This window comes from Musca domestica, unplaced genomic scaffold (assembly GCF_030504385.1).
Source record: "Musca domestica strain aabys unplaced genomic scaffold, Musca_domestica.polishedcontigs.V.1.1 62, whole genome shotgun sequence".
NCBI lineage: Eukaryota > Metazoa > Arthropoda > Insecta > Diptera > Muscidae > Musca > Musca domestica.
The window spans coordinates 625,564-650,940 of NW_026712369.1; the positions used below are offsets into that span (position 1 = coordinate 625,564).

General features: G+C 31.4%; 1 protein-coding gene and 1 long non-coding RNA gene across 5 annotated transcripts in view; one reads left to right on the forward strand and one right to left on the reverse strand.

Annotated features, from left to right (window-relative positions):
* The window catches only part of LOC101899509 (centrosomal protein of 104 kDa), a 285,464-nt gene that overhangs the window by 237,776 nt on the left and 22,311 nt on the right, over positions 1 to 25,377 (reverse strand). The gene's annotated exons all lie outside the window — the stretch shown is intronic.
* LOC101889060 (uncharacterized) lies at positions 3,054 to 3,429 on the forward strand. Its single transcript, XR_225537.4, has 2 exons — positions 3,054 to 3,198; positions 3,270 to 3,429. It is a non-coding gene; the product is annotated as an uncharacterized LOC101889060 (long non-coding RNA).

Here is a 25,377-nt window from a genome sequence, read left to right on the forward strand (position 1 = left end):
CCTTGAATATCTTTGAGAAAATATATTTTAAAAAATCCACGCCTTGAATATATCTTTGATAAAATATTTTTTTAAAAAATCCACGCCTTGAATATCTTTGATAAAATATTTTTTTAAAAAATCCACGCCTTGAATATCTTTGATAAAATATTTTTTTAAAAAATCCACGCCTTGAATATCTTTGATAAAATATTTTTTTAAAAAATCTACGCCTTGAATATCTTTGATAAAATATTTTTTTAAAAAATCCACGCCTTGAATATCTTTGATAAAATATTTTTTTAAAAAATCCACGCCTTGAATATCTTTGATAAAATATTTTTTTAAAAAATCCACGCCTTGAATATCTTTGATAAAATATTTTTTTAAAAAATCCACGCCTTGAATATCTTCAAAGAAATATTTTTTTAAAAAATCCACGCCTTGAATATCTTTGAGAAAATATTTTTTAAAAAATCCACGCCTTGAATATCTTTGAGAAAATATTTTTTCAAAAAATCCACGCCTCGAATATTTTTAAAAAAATTTATGCCTTGAATATCTTTGAGAAAATATTTTTAAAAAAATTTATGCCTTGAATATCTTTGAGAAAATATTTTTTTAAAAAATCCACGCCTTGAATATCTTCAAAGAAATATTTTTTTAAAAAAATATCTTCAAGGAAATATTTTTTAAAAAATCAACGACTTGAATATCTTCAAGGAAATATTTTTCTAAAAAAAATCCACGCCTTGAATATCTTCAAGGAAATATTTTTTAAAAAATCCACGCCTTGAATATCTTCAAGGAAATATTTTTTTAAAAAATCCAGGCCTTGAATATCTTCAAGGAAATATTTTTTTAAAAAATCCAGGCCTTGAATATCTTCAAGGAAATATTTTTTTAAAAAATCCAGGCCTTGAATATCTTTGAGAAAATATTTTTTAAAAAATCCACGCCTTGAATATCTTTGAGAAAATATTTTTTAAAAAATCCACGCCTTGAATATCTTTGAGAAAATATTTTTTAAAAAATCCACGCCTTGAATATCTTATCAAAAATATTTTTTAAAAAATCCACGTCTTGAATATCTTATCGAAAATATTTTTTAAAAAATCCACGTCTTGAATATCTTATCGAAAATATTTTTTAAAAAATCCACGCCTTGAATATCTTATCAAAAATATTTTTTAAAAAATCCACGTCTTGAATATCTTATCGAAAATATTTTTTAAAAAATCCACGCCTTGAATATCTTTGAGAAAATATTTTCTAAAAAATCCACGCCTTGAATATCTTATCAAAAATATTTTTTAAAAAATCCACGTCTTGAATATCTTATCGAAAATATTTTTTAAAAAATCCACGCCTTGAATATCTTATCAAAAATATTTTTTAAAAAATCCACGTCTTGAATATCTTATCGAAAATATTTTTTAAAAAATCCACGCCTTGAATATCTTATCAAAAATATTTTTTAAAAAATCCACGTCCTGAATATCTTATCGAAAATATTTTTTAAAAAATCCACGCCTTGAATATCTTTGAGAAAATATTTTTTAAAAAATCCACGCCTTGAATATCTTATCGAAAATATTTTTTAAAAAATCCACGCCTTGAATATCTTATCGAAAATATTTTTTAAAAAATCCACGCCTTGAATATATTCAAGGAAATATTTTCTTAAAAAATCCACGCCTTGAATATCTTCAAGGAATTAGTTTTTTAAAAAATCCACGCCTTGAATATCTTCGAGAGAATATTTTTCTTAAAAAATCCTGGCCTTGAATATCTTCGAGAGAATATTTTTTTAAAAAAATTCAGGCCTTGAATATCTTCGAGAAAATATTTTTTTAAAAAATCCACGCCTTGAATATCTTTGAGAAAATATTTTTTAAAAAAATGCACGCCTTGAATATCTTTAAGAAAATATTTTTTAAAATATCCACGCCTTGAATATCTTTAAAGAATTATTTTTTTTAAAAATCCATGCCTTGAATATCTTCAGAGAAAAATTGTAAAATTTGAAAAAATTACTGGATTTAGATTTTTGCAGACATTTAAGGCCGTCTCTTTGCCCAGGATTTTTCGAAATATTCGAAGCCAAAAAAGGAAGTACCTCTGGGCGTATAGGTACTGACGTGCAGCATACGCCACCATTTACACCGAACTCTTCTATAATTCCCATAAAATTTATCGCATTAAATATTTAAAAGAAAATCCAATCTAGAAACTGCCTAGAATTGTTGAAACCCATTTTTTCTAGATTTTTTTTTTTTTTTTTTTTGAAATATTTAAACCCGAAAAATAAGTATCTCCTGGCGTATAAGTGCTGACGTGCAGTATACGCCACCGTTAAGATCGAGCTTTCCTTCAATTCCCATGGAATTTTACAGAATTTGTCGCGGTCAATATTTAAAAAAAATCTCCTTAGATCTCATTAGACAAAAAATGGAGGACTTAGTGACCCCTTGAAAATATTTAAAATTTTAAAAATTCAGGACTGGATTTGTTTTTTGGATTCGTTGAAGTATTTAAATCCTAAAAGGAAGTATCTCCTGGCGTATAAGTGCTGACGTGCAGTATACGCCATAACAAACCCAAAGCTTTTTTTTAATTCCCATAAAATTTCGCAGAATTGTTCACAAATTATTTTCAAAAAGAATGTCTCTGCTTTTAGGCAGCTTCAAATGGCATACATTTAGGCTTCTTTATGAAGACAATTTATGTCGGATTTTTAGGTGGCCTCTCAAACATATTTTCACAAATTTCCATAAAATTTTACCGCACCTCGTTTTTATTTGGGAGCCATATCAACAAGCATTGCATTTTCCAAAAATAATTCACATTTTCATACCTTCTTTCCCTACGGCCTAGAAATCGGCTACAGTCATAGACCTTAGCTCATTTTTAAAAATGTCTACCATTTGAATACTCCCAATTCTGTGACACGCCAGTTAATTAATTCCGCACCATGTTCCATAAAATTTTAATTTTTTTCCATGGCTTAAAATTTTAATTTTTTTTTCATGGCTTAACAAAGCCCTTCTCTGTTTTGCCAATTTTCAGGGGAGGTATAAAAAGCCCATTTTATCGCCTTGAGATATTCATTGGTTATCTTCTCTATCCTCCGAATAGCATCATGAAATTTCTACTAACCGTTTTGGGTCTGGCGGCTCTGGCCATGTTTGCCGAAGCTAAACCTCAGTTTTGGGGAGGGTAGGCCAATTCGAAGTTCCTTAGGAAATTTCTAAAAAATTAACTAATTATTTCCCTATCTTCCATTGCAGTGGCTATCCCGGTGGCATGGGTGGCGGCATGGGCGGTGGTTTCGGAGGTGGCGGCTTTGGAGGTGGTGATTATTGAGGATTGAAATAATTAAAGATTCGATGTTGAAATAATTTAATGTCTGTGTCCCAATAAAAGTTAACAACAAGATATCCTTTATAACCAGATTTTTTTCTTCATATCTCCCTGAGAAGGCACTTGAAAGGGGTTTCTACCGAAAAAGGGCCTCGGAAATACAAAGAATATAAAAAAATGTCTTAGGGCGTATAAGTAATGTCGTAACAAATACGACATTTCCAATTAGAGAACCCTTCAAAAATTCCTACTTAAATCCAAACAACTCTTGGTGTATGGTGACGTATGCTCAACGTCAGCACTTATATGCACTGAGGTACCTTTACATTTTTTTAGGCCTCTTCATGAAGACAATTTGTGTGGTGATTTTTAGCTGGCCTCTCAAACATATTTTCACAAATTGCCACGACATTTTAAAACGCAATTCCTTTTAATTTGGGCGCCATGCCAAAGGGCATTAGGTTTTGTCGATAATAATTTCCCACGCCATGTCCCCTCCACCTTATCTTCAGAAATGATGGTTAGAAAGCGATAGCCCTCTTCAGTGAAAAATAAAATGCCTTGCTTCTCCATTCAAATGAGATTTTGTGATAAAATAAAATTGTAGTTTGGCTCTAAGCCAACACCAAGGTTTGTAGAGACTTTATTGGGAGAATTTCCAAATACAAACTACCTGACAAAAAAGTTACAACTTCCAGGAGATATTTTTGAAAATAAAAAATCTGACGTAAATTTATAAGAATTTTAACCCTGCTGCTGATGCTGCTGTAACATCTCAACCATGAACTCTTTATGCAGTTGAAATAGTTCTTTTTTTAGAAAATAAAATAAAATAAAACTCCTGCAGAAAAACAAAAATTTAGCTGTCCCCACCTCCATAGACTTCCTGCCAAACAAGGCAACTTTGGATGTTGGCCTCTGAGTCTGGGTGTGGAGGGAGATTCGAACATGTTTTGGCATTTAAATCACTTGTTATGGCATGTAAGTGTCGTACATGACCGGAATTATCCCCAACCCATAGGCCTTGCAAATACAATGCGCCTTGAAGTATGCTTTAGTTTTTTTTTACTCCTTGCCAGCCAGCATAAATGGTTGGTTTGTAATTTTCAGAGACATCGATGATTTCGTTGGGCGCCATCATCGAGACATTGAATGGAGGTAAATAAATCAAATTCGGCTGAAGTCAATATAGTCATCTGCCAATAATTTGATTTATATCCGACAAAGAAACCCAAAAAACAAAGGAGGTTGTCTGGGAGGAGTCTCAAAGAAATCACTGCCAAGAGATTGGCCATTGAATTCTGGCGTTATTTCTATGCAGTTTGATTTTCCGTGAACTTGGGGGCCCATAAATTTTGTCAAAGAATCGCCCATTGATGGGCTTTTTATGACCAGGAAGTGACATTTCCTGAGATATTGGGAGATAATAAAAAGTCGTTGAAATGGCAAGTGGGGTCACATCAATAGATGATTAAATTCATATCAATTTGGAAGGGGAGAGAAATTGTCTCTCTCGGCCACAGGCATACTTACGTGAAATAATTTCTTACAAAGACATAAAAATACATACCTGAAAGGAAAGAAATAAAAAATTCAAAATTAGTTTTGAAAACAAAAATTTGAGAAAATATTAAAATTAAAATAGGCCCAGCCATACTGGGGGCGTATGAGTTATAATCACCTTCATATTATGTATACGCACGTGGGCCTATAGTTAATATTAATTATGCGCTCCAGGGGTCCAAACGAATATAAAATTTGTGATACCCTACCCTCGACGAGACATAAAAGAATTTTGAAAAAAAATTCAAAAAAAATCCTAGATTTGATTTTTCTAAGAATATTTGACTCAAGGACCGAAGGACCAATTTTTGAGGATTTTTTTCGAGGCCATACGGAATATTTTTCCAATAATAAATAAATTAATTTTTCAAGACTCCTAAAAAAAATTTTTTTCAAGGTACAATAGACCAATAAACCAGAATTTTTGGACCAATAATTCTTGTGGATTTTTTGGAGCTATTCGAAATGTTTTCTTCCAGAGACCAAAACCAAGAAAACGAATTTAATGGATTTATTGAAAACTTTCTGAGAACATTTATTCCAAGGTACAAAGGACCAATAAACCATAATTTTTTAGGACACCCCAGCCAGACTGGGAGCGTATGAGTTATAATCACCTTCATATTATGTATACGCATGGAGGGCCTATAATTATTATTAATTATGCGCTCCAGAGGTCCAAACGAAAATAAAATTTGTTATACCTTGCTATCGGTGATATAAAACAATTTTGAAAAAAAAATTAAAAAAATCCTAGACTTGATTTTTCTAAGAATATTTGACTCAAGGACAAATGGACCAATTTTTGCGGATTTTTTTTTTTTTTTTTTTTTTTTGAGGCTATGTGGAATTTTTTCTTCCAAGAATAAACAAATGGATTTTTCATGGCTATCAGAAAATATTTATTTGAAGGTACAACGGACCAATAAACCAGAATTTTCGGACCATCAATTCATGTGGAATTTTTGGGGATATTTGAAATGTCTTCTTCCAAGGACTTAGAAACCAATCTGCATGGATTTATTGAAGGACATTAATTTCAAGGTACAGTTGATCAATAAACCTAATTTTTTTTAGGACACCCCAGCCATACAGGGAGCTTATGAGTTATAATCACCTTCATATTATGTATACGCATGGAGGGCCCTTAATTAATATTAATTATGCGCACCAGGGGTTCAAAGGAGTATAACATTTTTTATACCCTACCCTCGACGAGACATAAAACAATTTTAAAAAAAATTTAAAAAAAAAATTCTACATTTAATTTTTCTGAGAATATTTGACCCAAGCACCAATGACCAATTTTTGCAGAATTTATTTTTATTTTTTATTTATTTATTTATTTTTTTTTTTTTTGGTTTTTGGGCAATATGAAATATTTTTTTCCAAGAATAAACAAATTAATTTTGTAAGACCATCAGAAAATATTCATTCCGAGCTACAGCGAACCGATAAACCATAATTTTTGGACCAACAATTCAAGTGAATTTTTTTGGAGCTATTCGAAATGTCCTCTTCCCAGGACTAAGAAAGCAATCTAGATGGATTTATTGAAGACTGTCGGAGAACATTTATTCCTAGCAAATTTTTTAGGACACCCCAGCCATAGTGGGAGACATATGAGTTATAATCACCTTCATATTATGTATACGCAAGGAGGGCCCATAATTAATATTAATTATGCGCTCCATGAGTCCAAACGAATATAAATACTTTCGAAAAACATAAAACGATTAAAAAAATCCTAGATTTTATTTTTCGAAGAATATTTGACACTAGGACCAATGATCCAATTTTTTTTTTTTTTTTTTTGAGGCTATACGATATTTTTTTTTTTAAAGAGTAAACCAATGGATCTTTCATGGCTATCAGAAAATATTTATTCCAAGGTACAAGGGACCAATAAACCAGAATTTTTTGGACCCACAATTCATGTGGATTTTTTTTTTTTTTTTTTTTTTTTTGCTATTCGAAATGTTTTCTTCCAAGGACCAACAAACCAATCTAAATGGATAAATTGAAGACTATTTGAAAACATTTATTCCAAGCTACAATGTACCAATAATCCTGAATTTTTTAGGACACCCCAGCCAGACTGGGAGCGTATGAGTTATAATCACCTTCATATTATGTATACGCATGGAGGGCCTATAATTATTATTAATTATGCGCACCAGGGTTCCAAAGGAATATAAATACTTTCGAAGAGACATAAAACGATTAAAAAATTTAAAAAAAAAACCTAGATTTAATTTTTCTAAGATTACTTGACTCAAGGACCAATGGACCTATTTTTATTTTATTTTTTTTTTTTTTTTTTGAGGCTATGTGGAATTTTTTCTTCCAAAAATAAACAAATGGATTTTTTATGGCTATCAGAAAATATTAATTTCAAGGTATAACGGACCAATAAACCAGAATTTTTGGATCAACAATTCATATGCATTTTTTGGGGGCTATTCGAAATGTTTTCTTCCAAGGACCAAGAAACCGAATCTAAATGGATTTATTGAAGACTATCTGAGGACATTCATTCCAAGGTACTGTGGATCAATAAACCTACATTTTTTAGGACACCCCAGCCATACATGGAGCGTATGATTTATAATCAGCTTCATATTATGTATACGCATGGAGGGCCCATAGTTAATATTAATTATGCGCATCAGGGGTTCAAAGGAGTATAACATTTTTATACCCTACCCTCGACGAGACATAAAACAATTTTGAAAAAAATTTAAAAAAAAATTCTACATTTAATTTTTCTGAGAATATTTGACCCAAGCACCAATGACCAATTTTTACAGAATTTATTTTTATTTTTTATTTATTTATTATTATTATTTTTTTTTTTTTTTTGGTTTTTGGGCTATACAAAATATTTTTTCCAAGAATAAACAAATGGATTTTCTAAGACCATCAGAAAATATTCATTCCAAGGTACAATGGACCAATAAACCAAAATTTTTGAACCAACAATTCATGTGGATTTTTTTGGGAGCTATTCGAAATGTCCTCTTCCCAGGACCAAGAAACCAATCTAAATGGATTTATTGAAGACTGTCAGAGAACATTTATTCCCGGCAAATTTTTTAGAACACCCTAGCCATAGTGGGAGACGTATGAGTTATAATCACCTTCATATTATGTATACGCAAGGAGGGCCCATAATTAATATTAATTATGCGCTCCATGAGTCCAAACGAATATAAATAATTTCGAAGAGACATAAAACGATAAAAAAATCCTAGATTTTATTTTTCGAAGAATATTTGACTCAAGGACCAATGGACCAATTTTCGCGGTTTTTTTTTTTTTTTTGAGGCTATGTGGAATTTTTTCTTCCAAGAATAAAGGAATGGATTTCTCATGGCTATCAGAAAATATTAGTTTCAAGGTATTCAAGGTAGGTAAACCAGAATTTTCGGACCCACAATTCATGTGGATTTTTTTTGGGCTATTCGGAATATTTTCTTCCAACGACCAATAAACAAATTCAAATGGATTTATAGAAGACTATCTGAGAACATTTATTCCAAGGCACAATTGAGCAATAATCCTACATTTTTTTCAGGACAATCAGAGATAATTTCTTGAAGAACCAAAATAATAAAAATCCATAATTTTTTCCACTAATTTTTTCTGAAGAAAAAATCTCGTCTCTGATGTGGAGTCTCAAGTAGTCGTTTCCAAACAATTTTCTTCTTTTTTTTTTTTGTATTTGATGTTCGTAATTAAAATATCAATTCTGCTATAGGGTACCCAGCAGTTGTATCCAAGCAAAATTTTTTTATATTTTTTCTTTTTTATTTATTTTTTGTATTTTTTTAATTTTATTTATTTATTTATTTTTTTATTTTATTTATTTTATTTTTTTTTAGTTTTGTAATTCATTATCATTTCCAGCAAAAATTCGCGATGATATAAAATCGCCTAATTTCCCGCCATCACAGCCACACAATTTGTGTGTGATTTACTGTCGTCGCCATGCAGTTCCAAATCTGGTTGCTCTCGCTTCTGGCAATTTTCTTGCTCATTACCGATGCCGCAACTGAACATGTGGTGAAGCGGTCGTTAAAGGTAAAAGAAAAAATTGAATATTGTATAGAAAAAAAAATTCACTCAATATTTTTATAAATTTGTTTTCAGAGAGCAAGAGGTTACTCTAGTGGCCTAGACAAAGTTGGTAGAGGCGGAGGAGGAGGAAGAGGAGGCGGTGGAAAACCCTGGGGATAAAGATACAAGGCAATTTTGAAAATTTTTAAATTTAGAAAAGGAATAAAACAATTCTGATGAAATTTACTTTCTTTTTTGGAAATATTTCAAAAAATTCTAGATGAAAGCTCCTTTAAGTGTCCTTTATTAAAATTTTCTTAAAAATTTTTCAAAATTTTCAAAATAACAAAGGGTGGCGTATACGCCATGATAATACTCATACGCAAGGAAGGGACCAAAGGTCTAAATTAAAATATTTAAAAATTCCACGATATAGGACCTTCCATGAATTAAAAAAATGCAGGACTTAGGAAATCCTTAAATTAAAACATAAATATGACAGATTAAAAAAAATATAAAAAATCCCGGCTTAGAGACTCCTTTCTTTTTTTAATAATAAGTTTTTAAAAAATAAAAATTAGGACCTGGGATTGGGACTTTAATATTTAAAAAATGGCGATTATTCAAAAAAATACACCACTTAGGGCCTTCCATTGAATTTTAAAAAATAAAAAATTCTCGACTTAGAACCTCCCCAAAAAATATTTAAAATTTTCCCAAAAAATCCTAAAAACTTCAAAATAATTTATTGACAAGGATGGCGTTTATGGTACGTCAATACTCATATGCGAAGAGAGAACCTAAGATCTGCCTTAGAAAATATTTAACCCTTTCAGTGTTTTTGTCAAATATATTTGACATTTAAAAGTACTCTCTTTCTTTGCCATTTTTTGTTTTTCTTACGAACCGTTATTTTTGATATTTTTTATAACAGACACGTTCGCTATTTAAAAATATTGCAGTTCTATTCTATTAGTTTCGTTTTCGAATTTCTGAGCACATTTTAGTAAATTAGTACGGAATTTCAGATTTTTATATCGACAAAAATTTTCATTGACACTGAAAGGGTTAAATAGTCCACAATATACGACGTTCTTTAAATTGAAAAAAATCACGCCATAAGACTTTCTTAATTTAAAATATAAATATTAAAAAAAACCAAGGTATAGAAACTCCTTTAATTTTTTAAATAATTTTTAAAATTTAAGTATTTGGACCTACCTTTAATATTTGAAAAATTCTCGATTTAGAACCTCTCCAAAATATTTAAAATGTTCCCAAAAAAATTAAAAACTTAAAAAAATAATTAGTTAACAAGGGTGACGATTACGGGACCTCAATACTCATATGCCAAAGGGCTGGGTTAAAACCTTCTTTCTTTAAATTTGAAAAAAAAATCAGGACTTAAGACGTCCTTAAATAAAAAAAAATACTAAAAATCAAATAAATATTAAAAAATTCATGGCATAGAAATTTCTAAAAAAAAGTTTAAAAAATAACATTTAGAGCTTAGGACCATCCATGACTTATGACCTGATGTTAATATTAAAAAATCCACGACTTAGGACCTCTCTCAATTTATAAAATCCAATTCCCCCTTAAAAATAAAAAAAAAACACGAATGAAGTATTTATGAAATTCAAAAATTCCTCGACTAAGAACTTCCCCAAATTTAAAAAAAAAATCCAAGACTTAAAACAGCCCTTCAAGTTTTAAAAATCCACCGCTCAGCACCTCCCTAAAATAATTGGATTTTTCCCAAATTTATTAACAAAACAAATAAAATCCCAAATTGATTCTGTCTGAAAATTCAAGAGAATGCTCTAATATCAAATCCTTTAGAAATTTCTAAAAATCCCAAAAGAAATTGCGGCCCATGGTAGCGTATACTTCACGTCAGCACTTATACACACTGAAGTACTAATTTTTCTTTGAGCCTCTTTAAAAAACATTAAATCTCCTGACAAGGGCTCTTACTTATTCTTCTTTGAGCCTTTTTAAAATTCATTAAAATTTCTGACTGAGCCTCTGTAAAATTCATTAGAATTCCTGACTCCTTAAAAATAGTAAAAAAAGTCTAGGACATAGGATCTCCTCAAAATATGGATTATTCCCAAATTTACAAAAGAAAAAATCCTAAATTGATGCTATCCCAAAAATTCACGAGAATTCTTCAATCAAACAAGTCTGGGCTTGATATCAAACTAGATTGGGTTTGATATCAAACTAGATTGGGTTTGATATCAAACTAGATTGGGGTTTGATATCAGACTAGTTGGGGTTTGATATCAAACTAGGTTGGGGTTTGATATCAAACTAGTTGGGGTTTGAATCAAACTAGTTGGGGTTTGATATCAAACTAGTTGGGGTTTGATATCCAACTAGTTGGGATTTGATATCAAACTAGTTGGGATTTGATATCAAACTAGTTGGGGTTTGATATTCAACTAGTTGGGGTTTGATAGCCAACTAGTTGGGGTTTGTATGCTTAAAATTTGAACGTCAACGACTAAAGGTCTTCTTAAGCTATTTTTTTAAATCCACAACTTCAATTATCTCTAAAACAATTTAAGGAAAAAACGTTATTTCGGGGCTCCTTAATACTTTCAAAAATCCACGAACCGACACCGCTCCATCTTATTAACATTGTCAAAAAAAATAAAGACTTTTGGTATCGTTGTGTGGAAAATAATCAACGACTTTGAGCCTCTATAAAATTCATTAAAATTTCTGACTAGGGGCTTCTTAAAATTATTAAAAAAATTATTCCGAAATTTATAAAAGAAAAATAAAATTCTAAATTGATGCTGACCCCCAAATTCTAGAAAGTTCTCAAGCAAGACCCTTTAGAAATTCTTGAAAATCCCAAATTAAATTGCTGTACATGGTGGCGTATAATGCACGTCGGCACCTATACGCTGTGAGGTACTATTTCTTCTTTGAGCCTCTTTAAAATTCATTGAAATTCCTGACTAGGAACTCCTTAAAATTAATAAATAAATTCTATGACTTTGGATCTCCTCAAAATATTTGAAATAATTTTCGACTATGGATTTTTCCAAAATCTAAAAAAGAAAAAATCCTAAATTGATACCTCCCCAAAAATAAAATAAAAAAATTCTCTCATGTAAAAAACTTTAGAAATGGCTTAAAATCTCGAAATAAATTGTCCACTGTGGCGTGGATTTTTCCAAAATCTAAAAAAGAAAAATCCTAAATTGATGCCTCCCCAAAAATTAAAAAAAAAAAAAAAAATCTCATGTAAAACCCTTTAGAAATCCCGGAAAATTTCAAAATAATTTGCAGAACATGGTGGCGTATACTGCACGTCAGCACTTATACGCACCGTGGTACTAATACTTTATCTACTTCTAAGGTTTTAGGGAAATCCTCAGGCCATTAAAAAAATATATCACACATGGAACACTTTTTAGATTTCTGAAGTCAAGACCTAATTGTCTTAACATATCCGGAAAAAAAATCTAAAAATTAGGGTATGCCTAAAGCAATTAAAAAATATATTAATACGTATTAATAGCTCCATAGAAATTCTGAAAAATTCCCAACTTCAAATCTTTTTAAAATTTTAACAAAAATAAAAACTTGGCAGCAGACAACGACATAGAGTTTCTTTAAAAGGCAAAAAAAATCTCGACTTAGGGCCTCCTTAAAATCAAGGAAAAATTCCATGATATAGGATCTGCACAAAATATTTGAAGTAATCTTCGACCATGGATTATTCCCAAATTTATTAAATAATATTTTAAATTGATGCTGCCCCAAAATTCAAGGACATTAAAAAACTTCTCGTCTCAGGACCACCTAAAAATTAAGAAAAATTAAAAAAAATGATTTAGGGTAACCACTCAAATTTTTTAAGCAACCATCGTCTTTGCATTTTCTCACAATTTTAGGAAAACAAAATCTGATTTAGTACATCCTAAAAATTCTTGACGTTCCTCAATTGAAACTCTTTAAATATCGCCATAATATCCCAGAATAAATGGTTGTTCATGGTGGCGTACGCACTGACGTACTGCTGCCTTATTTTATTTAATTCTCCATGTAATTCCCATAAGTCCCTCATGATTTTGTTTTAGAAATTCTTTTCAAACAGAATTCAACAGCAGATCTTTTTTCCCCCGGGGAAATATTTCAGATTTCCCCAATTATTAAACATACAATGACTAAATCCCTGTGGAATTGCTTTGCCAATGAAATCACTTGAAAAAGATGTGCCCTGCATTCCGACAGCTTCAAATGGCATACATTTAGGACTTTTTATGAAGACAATTAGTGTGGTGATTTTTAGCTGTCCTCTCAAACATATTTACACAAATTTCCATGACATATTTAACGCAATTCCATTTAATTTGGGCGCCATCCCAGAGTAAATTATGTTTTATCAAAAATAATTTTCCACACCATGTCCCCTCCACCTGAGGGCTAACTTATCTTCAGATATGATGGACAGAAGAAGATATCCCCATTTAGACAAAATTGAAAGGTCTTGCTTCTCCATTCAAATGGGATTTTATGATGAATTAAATTCAAGTTTGGCTTTAAGCCAACACCAAGGTCTGTGGATATTTTATTGGAGAAATTTCCAAAGCTACCTGATAAAAAAGTTACAACTTTCAGGAGATATTTTTGAAAATAGAAAATCTGACGTAAATTTATAAGAATTTTAACCCTGCCCCTAATGCTCCTGCAGCATCATCTCAACCATAAACTCTTTATGCAGTTGAAGTTGATTTTTGAAAATAAAACTCCTGCAGAAAAACAAAATTACAGCTATCCCTATCGCCATAGACTTCCGGCCAAACAAGGTATCCTTGTGTGGTGGCCTCTGACTGGGTGGGGAGGAAGATTCGTACATGTTTTGGCATTTAAATCACTTGTTATGGCATGTAAGTGTCGTACATGACCAGAATTATCTCCAACCCATAGACCTTGCTAATACAATGCCCCTTGAAGTATGCTTTAGTTTTTTTTCTCCTTGCCAGCCAGCATAAATGGTTAGTTTGTAATTTTCAGAGACATCGATGATTTCGTTGGGCGCCATCATCGAGACATTGAATGGAGGTAAATAAATCAAATTCGGCTGAAGTCAATACAGTCATCTGCCAATAATCTGATTTATGTCTAACAAAGAAACCACAAAAAAACAAAGGAGGCTGTCTGGGAGGAGTCTCAAAGAAATCAGTGCCAAGAGATTGGGCATTGAGGTTTGGTGATAATTCTATGCAGTTTGATTTTCGGTGAACTTGGGGGCCAATAAATTTTGCCAATGAATCGACCATTGATGGGATTTTTATGACCAGGGAGTGACATCTCCCGAGATATTGGGAGATAATAAAAAGTCGTTGAAATGGCGTGTGAGGTTACATCAATGGGTGATTAAATTCATATCAATTTGGAAGGGGAGAGAAATTGTCTCTCTCGGCCACAGGCATACTTACGTGAAAGAATTTCTTACAGACACACAGAAATACATACCTGAAAGGAGAGAAATAAATATTTTAAAATTAGTTTTGAATATAAAAAATATGAGAAAATATTAAAATTAAAATAGCCCCAGCCATACAGGGAGGCGTATGAGTCATAATCAGCTTCATATAATGTATACGCATGGAGGGCCTATAATTAATATTAATTATGCGCTCCAGGGGTCCAAACGAATATAAAATGAGTTATACCCTACCCACGACGAGACATAAAACAATTTTGAAAAAATGTACAAAATTCCTAGACATAATTTTTCTAAGAATATTTGACTCAAGGACCAATGTTTGGTGATTCTTTTTTTTTTTGAGTCTATACGGAATATTTTTTTCTAAGAATAAACTAATGGATTTTTCATGGCTATCAGAAAATATTCATTCCAAGGTACAATGGACCAATAAACCAGAATTTTTGGACCATCAATTCATATGAATTTTTTTTGGAGCTAATTGAAATGTTTTCATTCAAGCACCAAGAAACCAATCGAAATGGATCTATTGAAGACTATCTGAGAACAAATTTTTTAGGATACCCCAGCCATACTGGGAGACGTATGAGTTACAATCACCTTCATATTATGCATACGCAAGGAGGGGCCATAATTAATATTAATTATGCGCTCCATGAGTCCAAACGAATATAAATACTTTCGAAAAGACATAAAAGGATTAAAAAAAATAAAAAATTCCTAGATTTAATTTTTGTAAGAATATTTGACTCAATGACCAATGGACCAATTTCCGCGGATTTTTTTTTTTTTTGAGGCTGTGAGGAATTTTTTCTTCTAAGAATAAACGAATGGATTTTCCATGGCTATCAGAAAATATTAATTTCAAGGTATGACGGACCAATAAACCAGAATTTTCGGACCAACAATTCATGTGGAATTTTTGGGGATATTTGAAATGTCTTCTTCCAAGGACTTAGAAACCAATCTAAATGGATTTATTGAAGGACATTCATTTCAAGGTACAGTGGATACTACATTTTTACACATTTTTCAGACACCCCTACATTTTTAGGACACCCCAGCCATAAAGGGATCGTATGAGTTATATTCACCTTCATATCATGTATACGCATGGAGGGCCCATTACTAATATTAATTATGCGCTCGAGGGGTCCAAATGATTATAAAATTGATACACTCTACACTCGACAACACAAAATAATTTCTTAAAAAAAATTAAAAAATTCATAGACTTGATTTTTTTAAGAATGTTTGACTCAAGGACCAACGGACCAATTTTTGCGGATTTTTTTTTTAGATAAAGTACTAAATATTCTTTTTAATTTTTGGACCCACAATTCATGTGGATTTTTTGGAGCTATTCAAAATGTTTTCTTTCAAGGACCAAGAAACCAATCTAAATGGATTTATTGAAGACTATGGGAGGACATTTATTCCAAGGTACAATTGACCAATAATCCTGCATTTTTTCAAGACAATCAGACATAATTTCTTGAAGAACGAAAATAATAAAAATCCATATTTTTTCTGAAGAAAAATCTCGTCTTTACTGTAGAGTCCCAAGTAGTAGTCGTTTCCAAACAATATTTTATTTTTTATTTTTTTTTTTTTTTTTTTTTGTATTTTTTGTTCTTAAGAAAAATATCAATTCTGCTATAGGGTACCCAGCAGTTGTTCTCAATCAATATTTTAATTTTTTAATTTTATTTATTTTTAAATTTAAAAATTTTTTATTTATTTTTTATTAATTTTTTTGCATTTCTAACTCATTATCATTTTTTAAAAAATTACCATAACCCACAAAAATTTGAGCTGGAGATAATTATAAAATCGCTTTATTTCCCCCCATCACAGTCACACAATTTGTTGTGATTGACTATCGCCGTAATGCAGTTCTACATCTGGTTGTTCACTCTTCTGGCCATTTTCTTGCTCATCACCGATGCCGCAACTGGGCATGTGGTGAAGAGGGATTTAAAGGTAAAAGAAAGGAGAATTAAGAAGAAAAGTGATTGAAATTTGAATTCTAAATTTTCATTTCTTTCCAGAGGAGCCAACGCGTTTGGGGTGGCATGAACAACATGGGTAGAGGCGGTGGAAGAGGTTAAATTGAGAAATACTATAATTTTAATTATAATAAATAAAACATTCATTAGAAAAAAAATCAAAAAAATATTTTAAAAAATCCACGAGTAGATATATCTTCAAAAAATAATTTTCCAAAAAATCCACGAGTAGATATATCTTCAAAAAATAATTTTTAAAAAATCCACGAGTAGATATATCTTCAAAAAACTAATTTTTAAAAAATCCACGAGTAGATATATCTTCAAAAAATAATTTTTAAAAAATCCACGAGTAGATCTATCTTCAAAAAATAATTTTTAAAAAATCCACGAGTAGATATATCTTCAAAAAATAATTTTTAAAAAGTCCACGAGTAGATATATCTTCAAAAAATAATTTTTAAAAAATCCACGAGTAGATATATCTTCAAAAAATAATTTTTAAAAAATCCACGAGTAGATATATCTTCAAAAAATAATTTTTAAAAAATCCACGAGTAGATATATCTTCAAAAAATAATTTTTAAAAAATCCACGAGTAGATATATCTTCAAAATATAATTTTTAAAAAATCCACGAGTAGATATATCTTCAAAAAATAATTTTTAAAAAATCCATGAGTAGATATATCTTCAAAAAACAATTTTTAAAAAATCCACGAGTAGATATAATCTTCAAAAAATAATTTATAAAAAATCCACGAGTAGATATATCTTCAAAAAATATTTTTTTAAAAAATCCACGTTTATTTGACTATAGATCCTTGAGAAAAATTCTTTAAAAATCCACGTTTATTGAGCTATAGGTCCTTGAAATACTTGAAAATTCAATATCTCTATTATTCAAATGATTTCGATTCACAACATTTTCCTATCGGTAATGATGACGGCGTACCGATCCACGATTCGAAGCTGATGGACGCATTGGGGTAATATTTCCTAGCGACTGAGGAGGTGTCTAGAGAAGATATGCAAAAAAATATTGAGGATATTTCCAAATCAATTTTAACAACATAAACAGATAATTGCCACAAATACTGACCCTTAAGCTGCGTTTCTCAATATGGCCCATAGCCATGTTGGTCATAATGCCAAGGATAACTAAAATTTCTACGAGAGTTACAAAGAGCTGCATTCCACTATCGGTTCAAAGTCGGAGACTTAATGGCAACAAAGAAAAAAATCTCAAAAGATTTTAATACAGTTCTCTTTTTTTATTTTTCAAATTTGAATATTTTCAAGTGTGACGAATTTGAAAATTTACTCATGGTTGACATTGAAAAATATAAAATGGGAATGTGACAATGAATGAAAATATTCTTTAAAAAATCCACGTTTATTAGACCAATGGTCCTTGGAAAAAATTCTTTAAAAAATCCACGTTTATGGGTCAGATGGCCCTTGGAAAAAATTCTTTAAAAAATCCAGGTTTATTGGACCTTCGGTCCTTGGAAAAAAATTCTTTAAAAAATCCAAGTTTATTAGACCAATGGTCCTTGGACAAGATTCTTTAAAAATTCCAGGTTTATTGGACCTTCGGTCCTTGGAAAAAAATTCTTTAAAAAATCCAAGTTTATTAGACCAATGGTCCTTGGACAAGATTCTTTAAAAATTCCACGTTTATTGGACCTTCGGTCCTTGGAAAAAATTCTTTAAAAAATCCACTTTTATTGGACCTTCGGTCCTTGGAAAAAATTCTATAAAAAATCCACGTTTATTGGACCTTCGGTCCTTGGAAAAAATTCTTTAAAAAATCCACGTTTATTGGACCTTCGGTCCTTGGAAAAAATTCTTTAAAAAATCCACGTTTATTGGACCTTCGGTCCTTGGAAAAAATTCTTTAAAAAATCTACGTTTATTGGACCATCGGTCCTTGGAAAACAATCTTTAAAAATCCAAGTTTTTTGGACTTTTGGTCCTTGGAAAAAATTCTTTAAAAAATCCACGTTTATTGGACCTTCGGTCCTTTGAAAAAATTCTTTAAAAAATCCACGTTTATTGGACCTTCGGTCCTTGGAAAAAATTCTTTAAAAAATCCACGTTTATTGGACCTTCGGTCCTTGGAAAAAATTCTTTAAAAAATCCACGTTTATTGGACCTTCGGTCCTTGGAAAAAATTCTTTAAAAAATCCACGTTTATTGGACCTTCGGTCCTTGGAAAAATTCTTTAAAAAATCCACGTTTATTGGACCTTCGGTCCTTGGAAAAAATTCTTTAAAAAATCCAGGTTTATTGGACCTTCGGTCCTTGGAAAAAATTCTTTAAAAAATCCACGTTTATTGGTCCTTGGAAAAAATTCTTTAAAAAATCCACGTTTATTGGACCTTTGGTCCTTGGAAAAAATTCTTTAAAAAATCCACGTTTATTGGTCCTTGGAAAAAATTCTTTAAAAAATCCACGTTTATTGGACCTTCGGTCCTTGGAAAAAATTCTTTAAAAAATCCACGTTTATTGGACCTTCGGTCCTTGGAAAAAATTCTTTAAAAAATCCAGGTTTATTGGACCTTCGGTCCTTGGAAAAAATTCTTTAAAAAATCCACGTTTATTGGTCCTTGGAAAAAATTCTTTAAAAAATCCAGGTTTATTGGACCTTCGGTCCTTGGAAAAAATTCTTTAAAAAATCCACGTTTATTGGTCCTTGGAAAAAATTCTTTAAAAAATCCACGTTTATTGGACCTTCGGTCCTTGGAAAAAATTCTTTAAAAAATCCACGTTTATTGGACCTTCGGTCCTTGGAAAAAATTCTTTAAAAAATCCAAGTTTATTGGACCTTCGGTCCTTGGAAAAAATTCTTTAAAAAATCCACTTTATTGGACCTTTGGTCCTTGGAAAAAATTCTTTAAAAAATCCAAGTTTATTGGACCTTCGGTCCTTGGAAAAAATTCTTTAAAAAATCCACGTTTATTGGACCTTCGGTCCTTTGAAAAAATTCTTTAAAAAATCCACGTTTATTGGACCTTCGGTCCTTGGAAAAAATTCTTTAAAAAATCCACGTTTATTGGACCTTCGGTCCTTGGAAAAAATTCTTTAAAAAATCCAAGTTTATTGGACCTTCGGTCCTTGGAAAAAATTCTTTAAAAAATCCACTTTATTGGACCTTTGGTCCTTGGAAAAAATTCTTTAAAAAATCCACGTTCATTGGACCTTCGGTCCTTGGAAAAAATTCTTTAAAAAATCCACGTTTCTTGGACCTTCGGTCCTTGGAAAAAAATCTTTAAAAAATCCACGTTTCTTGGACCTTCGGTCCTTGGAAAAAATTCTTTAAAAAATCCACGTTTATTGGACCTTCGGTCCTTGGAAAAAATTCTTTAAAAAATCCACGTTTATTGGACCTTCGGTCTTTGGAAAAAAATATTTAAAAAATCCACGTTTCTTGGACCTTCCGTCTTTGGAAAAAAATCTTTAAAAAATCCACGTTTCTTGGACCTTTGGTCCTTGGAAAAAAATCTTTAAAAAATCCACGTTTCTTGGACCTTTGGTCCTTGGAAAAAAATCTTTAAAAAATCCACGTTTCTTGGACCTTTGGTCCTTGGAAAAAAATCTTTAAAAAATCCACGTTTCTTGGACCTTTGGTCCTTGGAAAAAAATCTTTAAAAAATCCACGTTTCTTGGACCTTTGGTCCTTGGAAAAAAATCTTTAAAAAATCCACGTTTCTTGGACCTTTGGTCCTTGGAAAAAAATCTTTAAAAAATCCACGTTTCTTGGACATTCGGTCTTTGGAAAAAAATTTTTAAAAAATCCACGTTTCTTGGACATTCGGTCTTTGGAAAAAATTCTTTAAAAAATCCACGTTTATTGGACCTTCGGTCTTTGGAAAAAAATATTTAAAAAATCCACGTTTCTTGGACCTTCCGTCTTTGGAAAAAAATCTTTAAAAAATCCACGTTTCTTGGACCTTTGGTCCTTGGAAAAAAATCTTTAAAAAATCCACGTTTCTTGGACCTTTGGTCCTTGGAAAAAAATCTTTAAAAAATCCACGTTTCTTGGACCTTTGGTCCTTGGAAAAAAATCTTTAAAAAATCCACGTTTCTTGGACATTCGGTCTTTGGAAAAAAATCTTTAAAAAATCCACGTTTCTTGGACCTTCGGTCCTTAGAAAAAAATCTTTAAAAAATCCACGTTTCTTGGACCTTCGGTCTTTGGAAAAAAAACTTTAAAAAATCCACGTTTCTTGGACCTTCGGTCCTTGGAAAAAATTCTTTAAAAAATCCACGTTTATTGGACCTTCGGTCCTTGGAAAAAATTCTTTAAAAAATCCACGTTTATTGGACCTTCGGTCTTTGGAAAAAAATATTTAAAAAATCCACGTTTCTTGGACCTTCCGTCTTTGGAAAAAAATCTTTAAAAAATCCACGTTTCTTGGACCTTTGGTCCTTGGAAAAAAATCTTTAAAAAATCCACGTTTCTTGGACCTTTGGTCCTTGGAAAAAAATCTTTAAAAAATCCACGTTTCTTGGACCTTTGGTCCTTGGAAAAAAATCTTTAAAAAATCCACGTTTCTTGGACCTTTGGTCCTTGGAAAAAAATCTTTAAAAAATCCACGTTTCTTGGACATTCGGTCTTTGGAAAAAAATCTTTAAAAAATCCACGTTTCTTGGACATTCGGTCTTTGGAAAAAATTCTTTAAAAAATCCACGTTTATTGGACCTTCGGTCTTTGGAAAAAAATATTTAAAAAATCCACGTTTCTTGGACCTTCCGTCTTTGGAAAAAAATCTTTAAAAAATCCACGTTTCTTGGACCTTTGGTCCTTGGAAAAAAATCTTTAAAAAATCCACGTTTCTTGGACCTTTGGTCCTTGGAAAAAAATCTTTAAAAAATCCACGTTTCTTGGACCTTTGGTCCTTGGAAAAAAATCTTTAAAAAATCCACGTTTCTTGGACATTCGGTCTTTGGAAAAAAATCTTTAAAAAATCCACGTTTCTTGGACCTTCGGTCCTTAGAAAAAAATCTTTAAAAAATCCACGTTTCTTGGACCTTCGGTCTTTGGAAAAAAAACTTTAAAAAATCCACGTTTCTTGGACCTTCGGTCCTTGGAAAAAATTCTTTAAAAAATCCACGTTTATTGGACCTTCGGTCCTTGGAAAAAATTCTTTAAAAAATCCACGTTTATTGGACCTTCGGTCTTTGGAAAAAAATATTTAAAAAATCCACGTTTCTTGGACCTTCCGTCTTTGGAAAAAAATCTTTAAAAAATCCACGTTTCTTGGACCTTTGGTCCTTGGAAAAAAATCTTTAAAAAATCCACGTTTCTTGGACCTTTGGTCCTTGGAAAAAAATCTTTAAAAAATCCACGTTTCTTGGACCTTTGGTCCTTGGAAAAAAATCTTTAAAAAATCCACGTTTCTTGGACCTTTGGTCCTTGGAAAAAAATCTTTAAAAAATCCACGTTTCTTGGACATTCGGTCTTTGGAAAAAAATCTTTAAAAAATCCACGTTTCTTGGACATTCGGTCTTTGGAAAAAATTCTTTAAAAAATCCACGTTTATTGAACCTTCGGTCTTTGGAAAAAAATATTTAAAAAATCCACGTTTCTTGGACCTTCCGTCTTTGGAAAAAAATCTTTAAAAAATCCACGTTTCTTGGACCTTTGGTCCTTGGAAAAAAATCTTTAAAAAATCCACGTTTCTTGGACCTTTGGTCCTTGGAAAAAAATCTTTAAAAAATCCACGTTTCTTGGACCTTTGGTCCTTGGAAAAAAATCTTTAAAAAATCCACGTTTCTTGGACATTCGGTCTTTGGAAAAAAATCTTTAAAAAATCCACGTTTCTTGGACCTTTGGTCCTTGGAAAAAAATCTTTAAAAAATCCACGTTTCTTGGACCTTTGGTCCTTGGAAAAAAATCTTTAAAAAATCCACGTTTCTTGGACCTTTGGTCCTTGGAAAAAAATCTTTAAAAAATCCACGTTTCTTGGACATTCGGTCTTTGGAAAAAAATCTTTAAAAAATCCACGTTTCTTGGACATTCGGTCTTTGGAAAAAATTCTTTAAAAAATCCACGTTTATTGGACCTTCGGTCTTTGGAAAAAAATATTTAAAAAATCCACGTTTCTTGGACCTTCCGTCTTTGGAAAAAAATCTTTAAAAAATCCACGTTTCTTGGACCTTTGGTCCTTGGAAAAAAATCTTTAAAAAATCCACGTTTCTTGGACCTTTGGTCCTTGGAAAAAAATCTTTAAAAAATCCACGTTTCTTGGACCTTTGGTCCTTGGAAAAAAATCTTTAAAAAATCCACGTTTCTTGGACCTTTGGTCCTTGGAAAAAAATCTTTAAAAAATCCACGTTTCTTGGACATTCGGTCTTTGGAAAAAAATCTTTAAAAAATCCACGTTTCTTGGACCTTCGGTCCTTAGAAAAAAATCTTTAAAAAATCCACGTTTCTTGGACCTTCGGTCTTTGGAAAAAAACTTTAAAAAATCCACGTTTCTTGGACCTTCGGTCCTTGGAAAAAATTCTTTAAAAAATCCACGTTTATTGGACCTTCGGTCCTTGGAAAAAATTCTTTAAAAAATCCACGTTTATTGGACCTTCGGTCTTTGGAAAAAAATATTTAAAAAATCCACGTTTCTTGGACCTTCCGTCTTTGGAAAAAAATCTTTAAAAAATCCACGTTTCTTGGACCTTTGGTCCTTGGAAAAAAATCTTTAAAAAATCCACGTTTCTTGGACCTTTGGTCCTTGGAAAAAAATCTTTAAAAAATCCACGTTTCTTGGACCTTTGGTCCTTGGAAAAAAATCTTTAAAAAATCCACGTTTCTTGGACATTCGGTCTTTGGAAAAAAATCTTTAAAAAATCCACGTTTCTTGGACATTCGGTCTTTGGAAAAAATTCTTTAAAAAATCCACGTTTATTGGACCTTCGGTCTTTGGAAAAAAATATTTAAAAAATCCACGTTTCTTGGACCTTCCGTCTTTGGAAAAAAATCTTTAAAAAATCCACGTTTCTTGGACCTTTGGTCCTTGGAAAAAAATCTTTAAAAAATCCACGTTTCTTGGACCTTTGGTGTTTGGAAAAAATTCTTTAAAAAATCCACGTTTCTTGGACCTTTGGTCCTTGGAAAAAAATCTTTAAAAAATCCACGTTTCTTGGACCTTTGGTGTTTGGAAAAAATTCTTTAAAAAATCCACGTTTCTTGGACCTTTGGTCCTTGGAAAAAAATCTTTAAAAAATCCACGTTTCTTGGACATTCGGTCTTTGGAAAAAAATCTTTAAAAAATCCACGTTTCTTGGACCTTCGGTCCTTAGAAAAAAATCTTTAAAAAATCCACGTTTCTTGGACCTTCGGTCTTTGGAAAAAAAACTTTAAAAAATCCACGTTTCTTGGACCTTCGGTCCTTGGAAAAAAATCTTTAAAAAATCCACGTATGTTAGACCTTCGCTCCTTAGAAAAAATTCTTTAAAAAATCCACTTTTTTTAGACCTTTGCTCCTTAGAAAAAATTCTTTAAAAAATCCACGTTTATTGGACCTTCGCCCCTTGGCAAAAATTCTTTAAAAAATCCACGTTTTTTAGACCTTCGGTCCTTGGAAAAAATTATTTAAAACATCCACGTTTATTAGACCAATGGTCCTTGAAACAAAAATCTTTAAAAAATCCACGTTTATTAGACCAATGGTAATTGGAATAAAAATTCTTTAAAAAATCCAGGTTTATTGGACCTTCGGTCCTTGGAATAAAAATTCTTTAAAAAATCCAGGTTTATTGGACCTTCGGTCCTTGGAAAAAAATTCTTTAAAAAATCCAGGTTTATTGGACCTTCGATCCTTGAAAACAAATTCTTTAAAAAATTCACGTTTATAGATCGGTAGCTCCTGGAAAAAAATCTTTAAAAAATTCACGTTTATAGATCGGCATGTCCTGGAAAAAAATCTTTAAAAAATCCACGTTTATAGGTCACAAGGTCCTTGGGAAAAATTCTTTAAAAAAAATACGTTTTGTAGACCTCCGGTCCTTGGAAAAAATTCTTTAAAAAATCCACGTTTTTTAGATCTTCGGTCCTTGGAAAAATTCTTTAAAACATCCACGTTTATTAGACCAATGGTCCTTGAAACAAAAATCTTTAAAAAATTGGAATAAAAATTCTTTAAAAAATTCAGATTTATTGGACCTTGGGTCCTTGGAAAATGATTCTTTAAAAAATCCAGGTTTATTGGACCTTCGGTCCTTGGAAAAAATTCTTTAAAAAATCCTCGTTTATGGGTCAGAAGGACCTTGGAAAAAAATCTTTAAAAAATCCTCGTTTATGGGTCAGAAGGTCCTTGGAAAAAATTCTTTAAAAAATCCACGTTTATGGGTCAGATGGTCCTTGGAAAAAATTCTTTAAAAAATCCACGTTTATGGGTCAGATGGTCCTTGGAAAAAATTCTTTAAAAAATCCACGTTTATGGGTCAGAAGGTCCTTTGAAAAAATTCTTTAAAAAATCCACGTTTATGGGTCAGATGGTCCTTGGAAAAAATTCTTTAAAAAATCCACGTTTATTAGACCTTTGGCCCTTGGAAAAAATTCTTTAAAAAATCCACGTTTATGGGTCAGATGGTCCTTGGAAAAAATTCTTTAAAAAATCCACGTTTATGGGTCAGATGGTCCTTGGAAAAAATTCTTTAAAAAATCCACGTTTATGGGTCAGATGGTCCTTGGAAAAAAATTCTTTAAAAAATCCACGTTTATGGGTCAGATGGTCCTTGGAAAAAAATCTTTAAAAAATCCACGTTTATGGGTCAGATGGTCCTTGGAAAAAAATTCTTTAAAAAATCCACGTTTATGGGTCAGATGGTCCTTGGAAAAAAATTCTTTAAAAAATCCACGTTTATGGGTCAGATGGTCCTTGGAAAAAAATTCTTTAAAAAATCCACGTTTATGGGTCAGATGGTC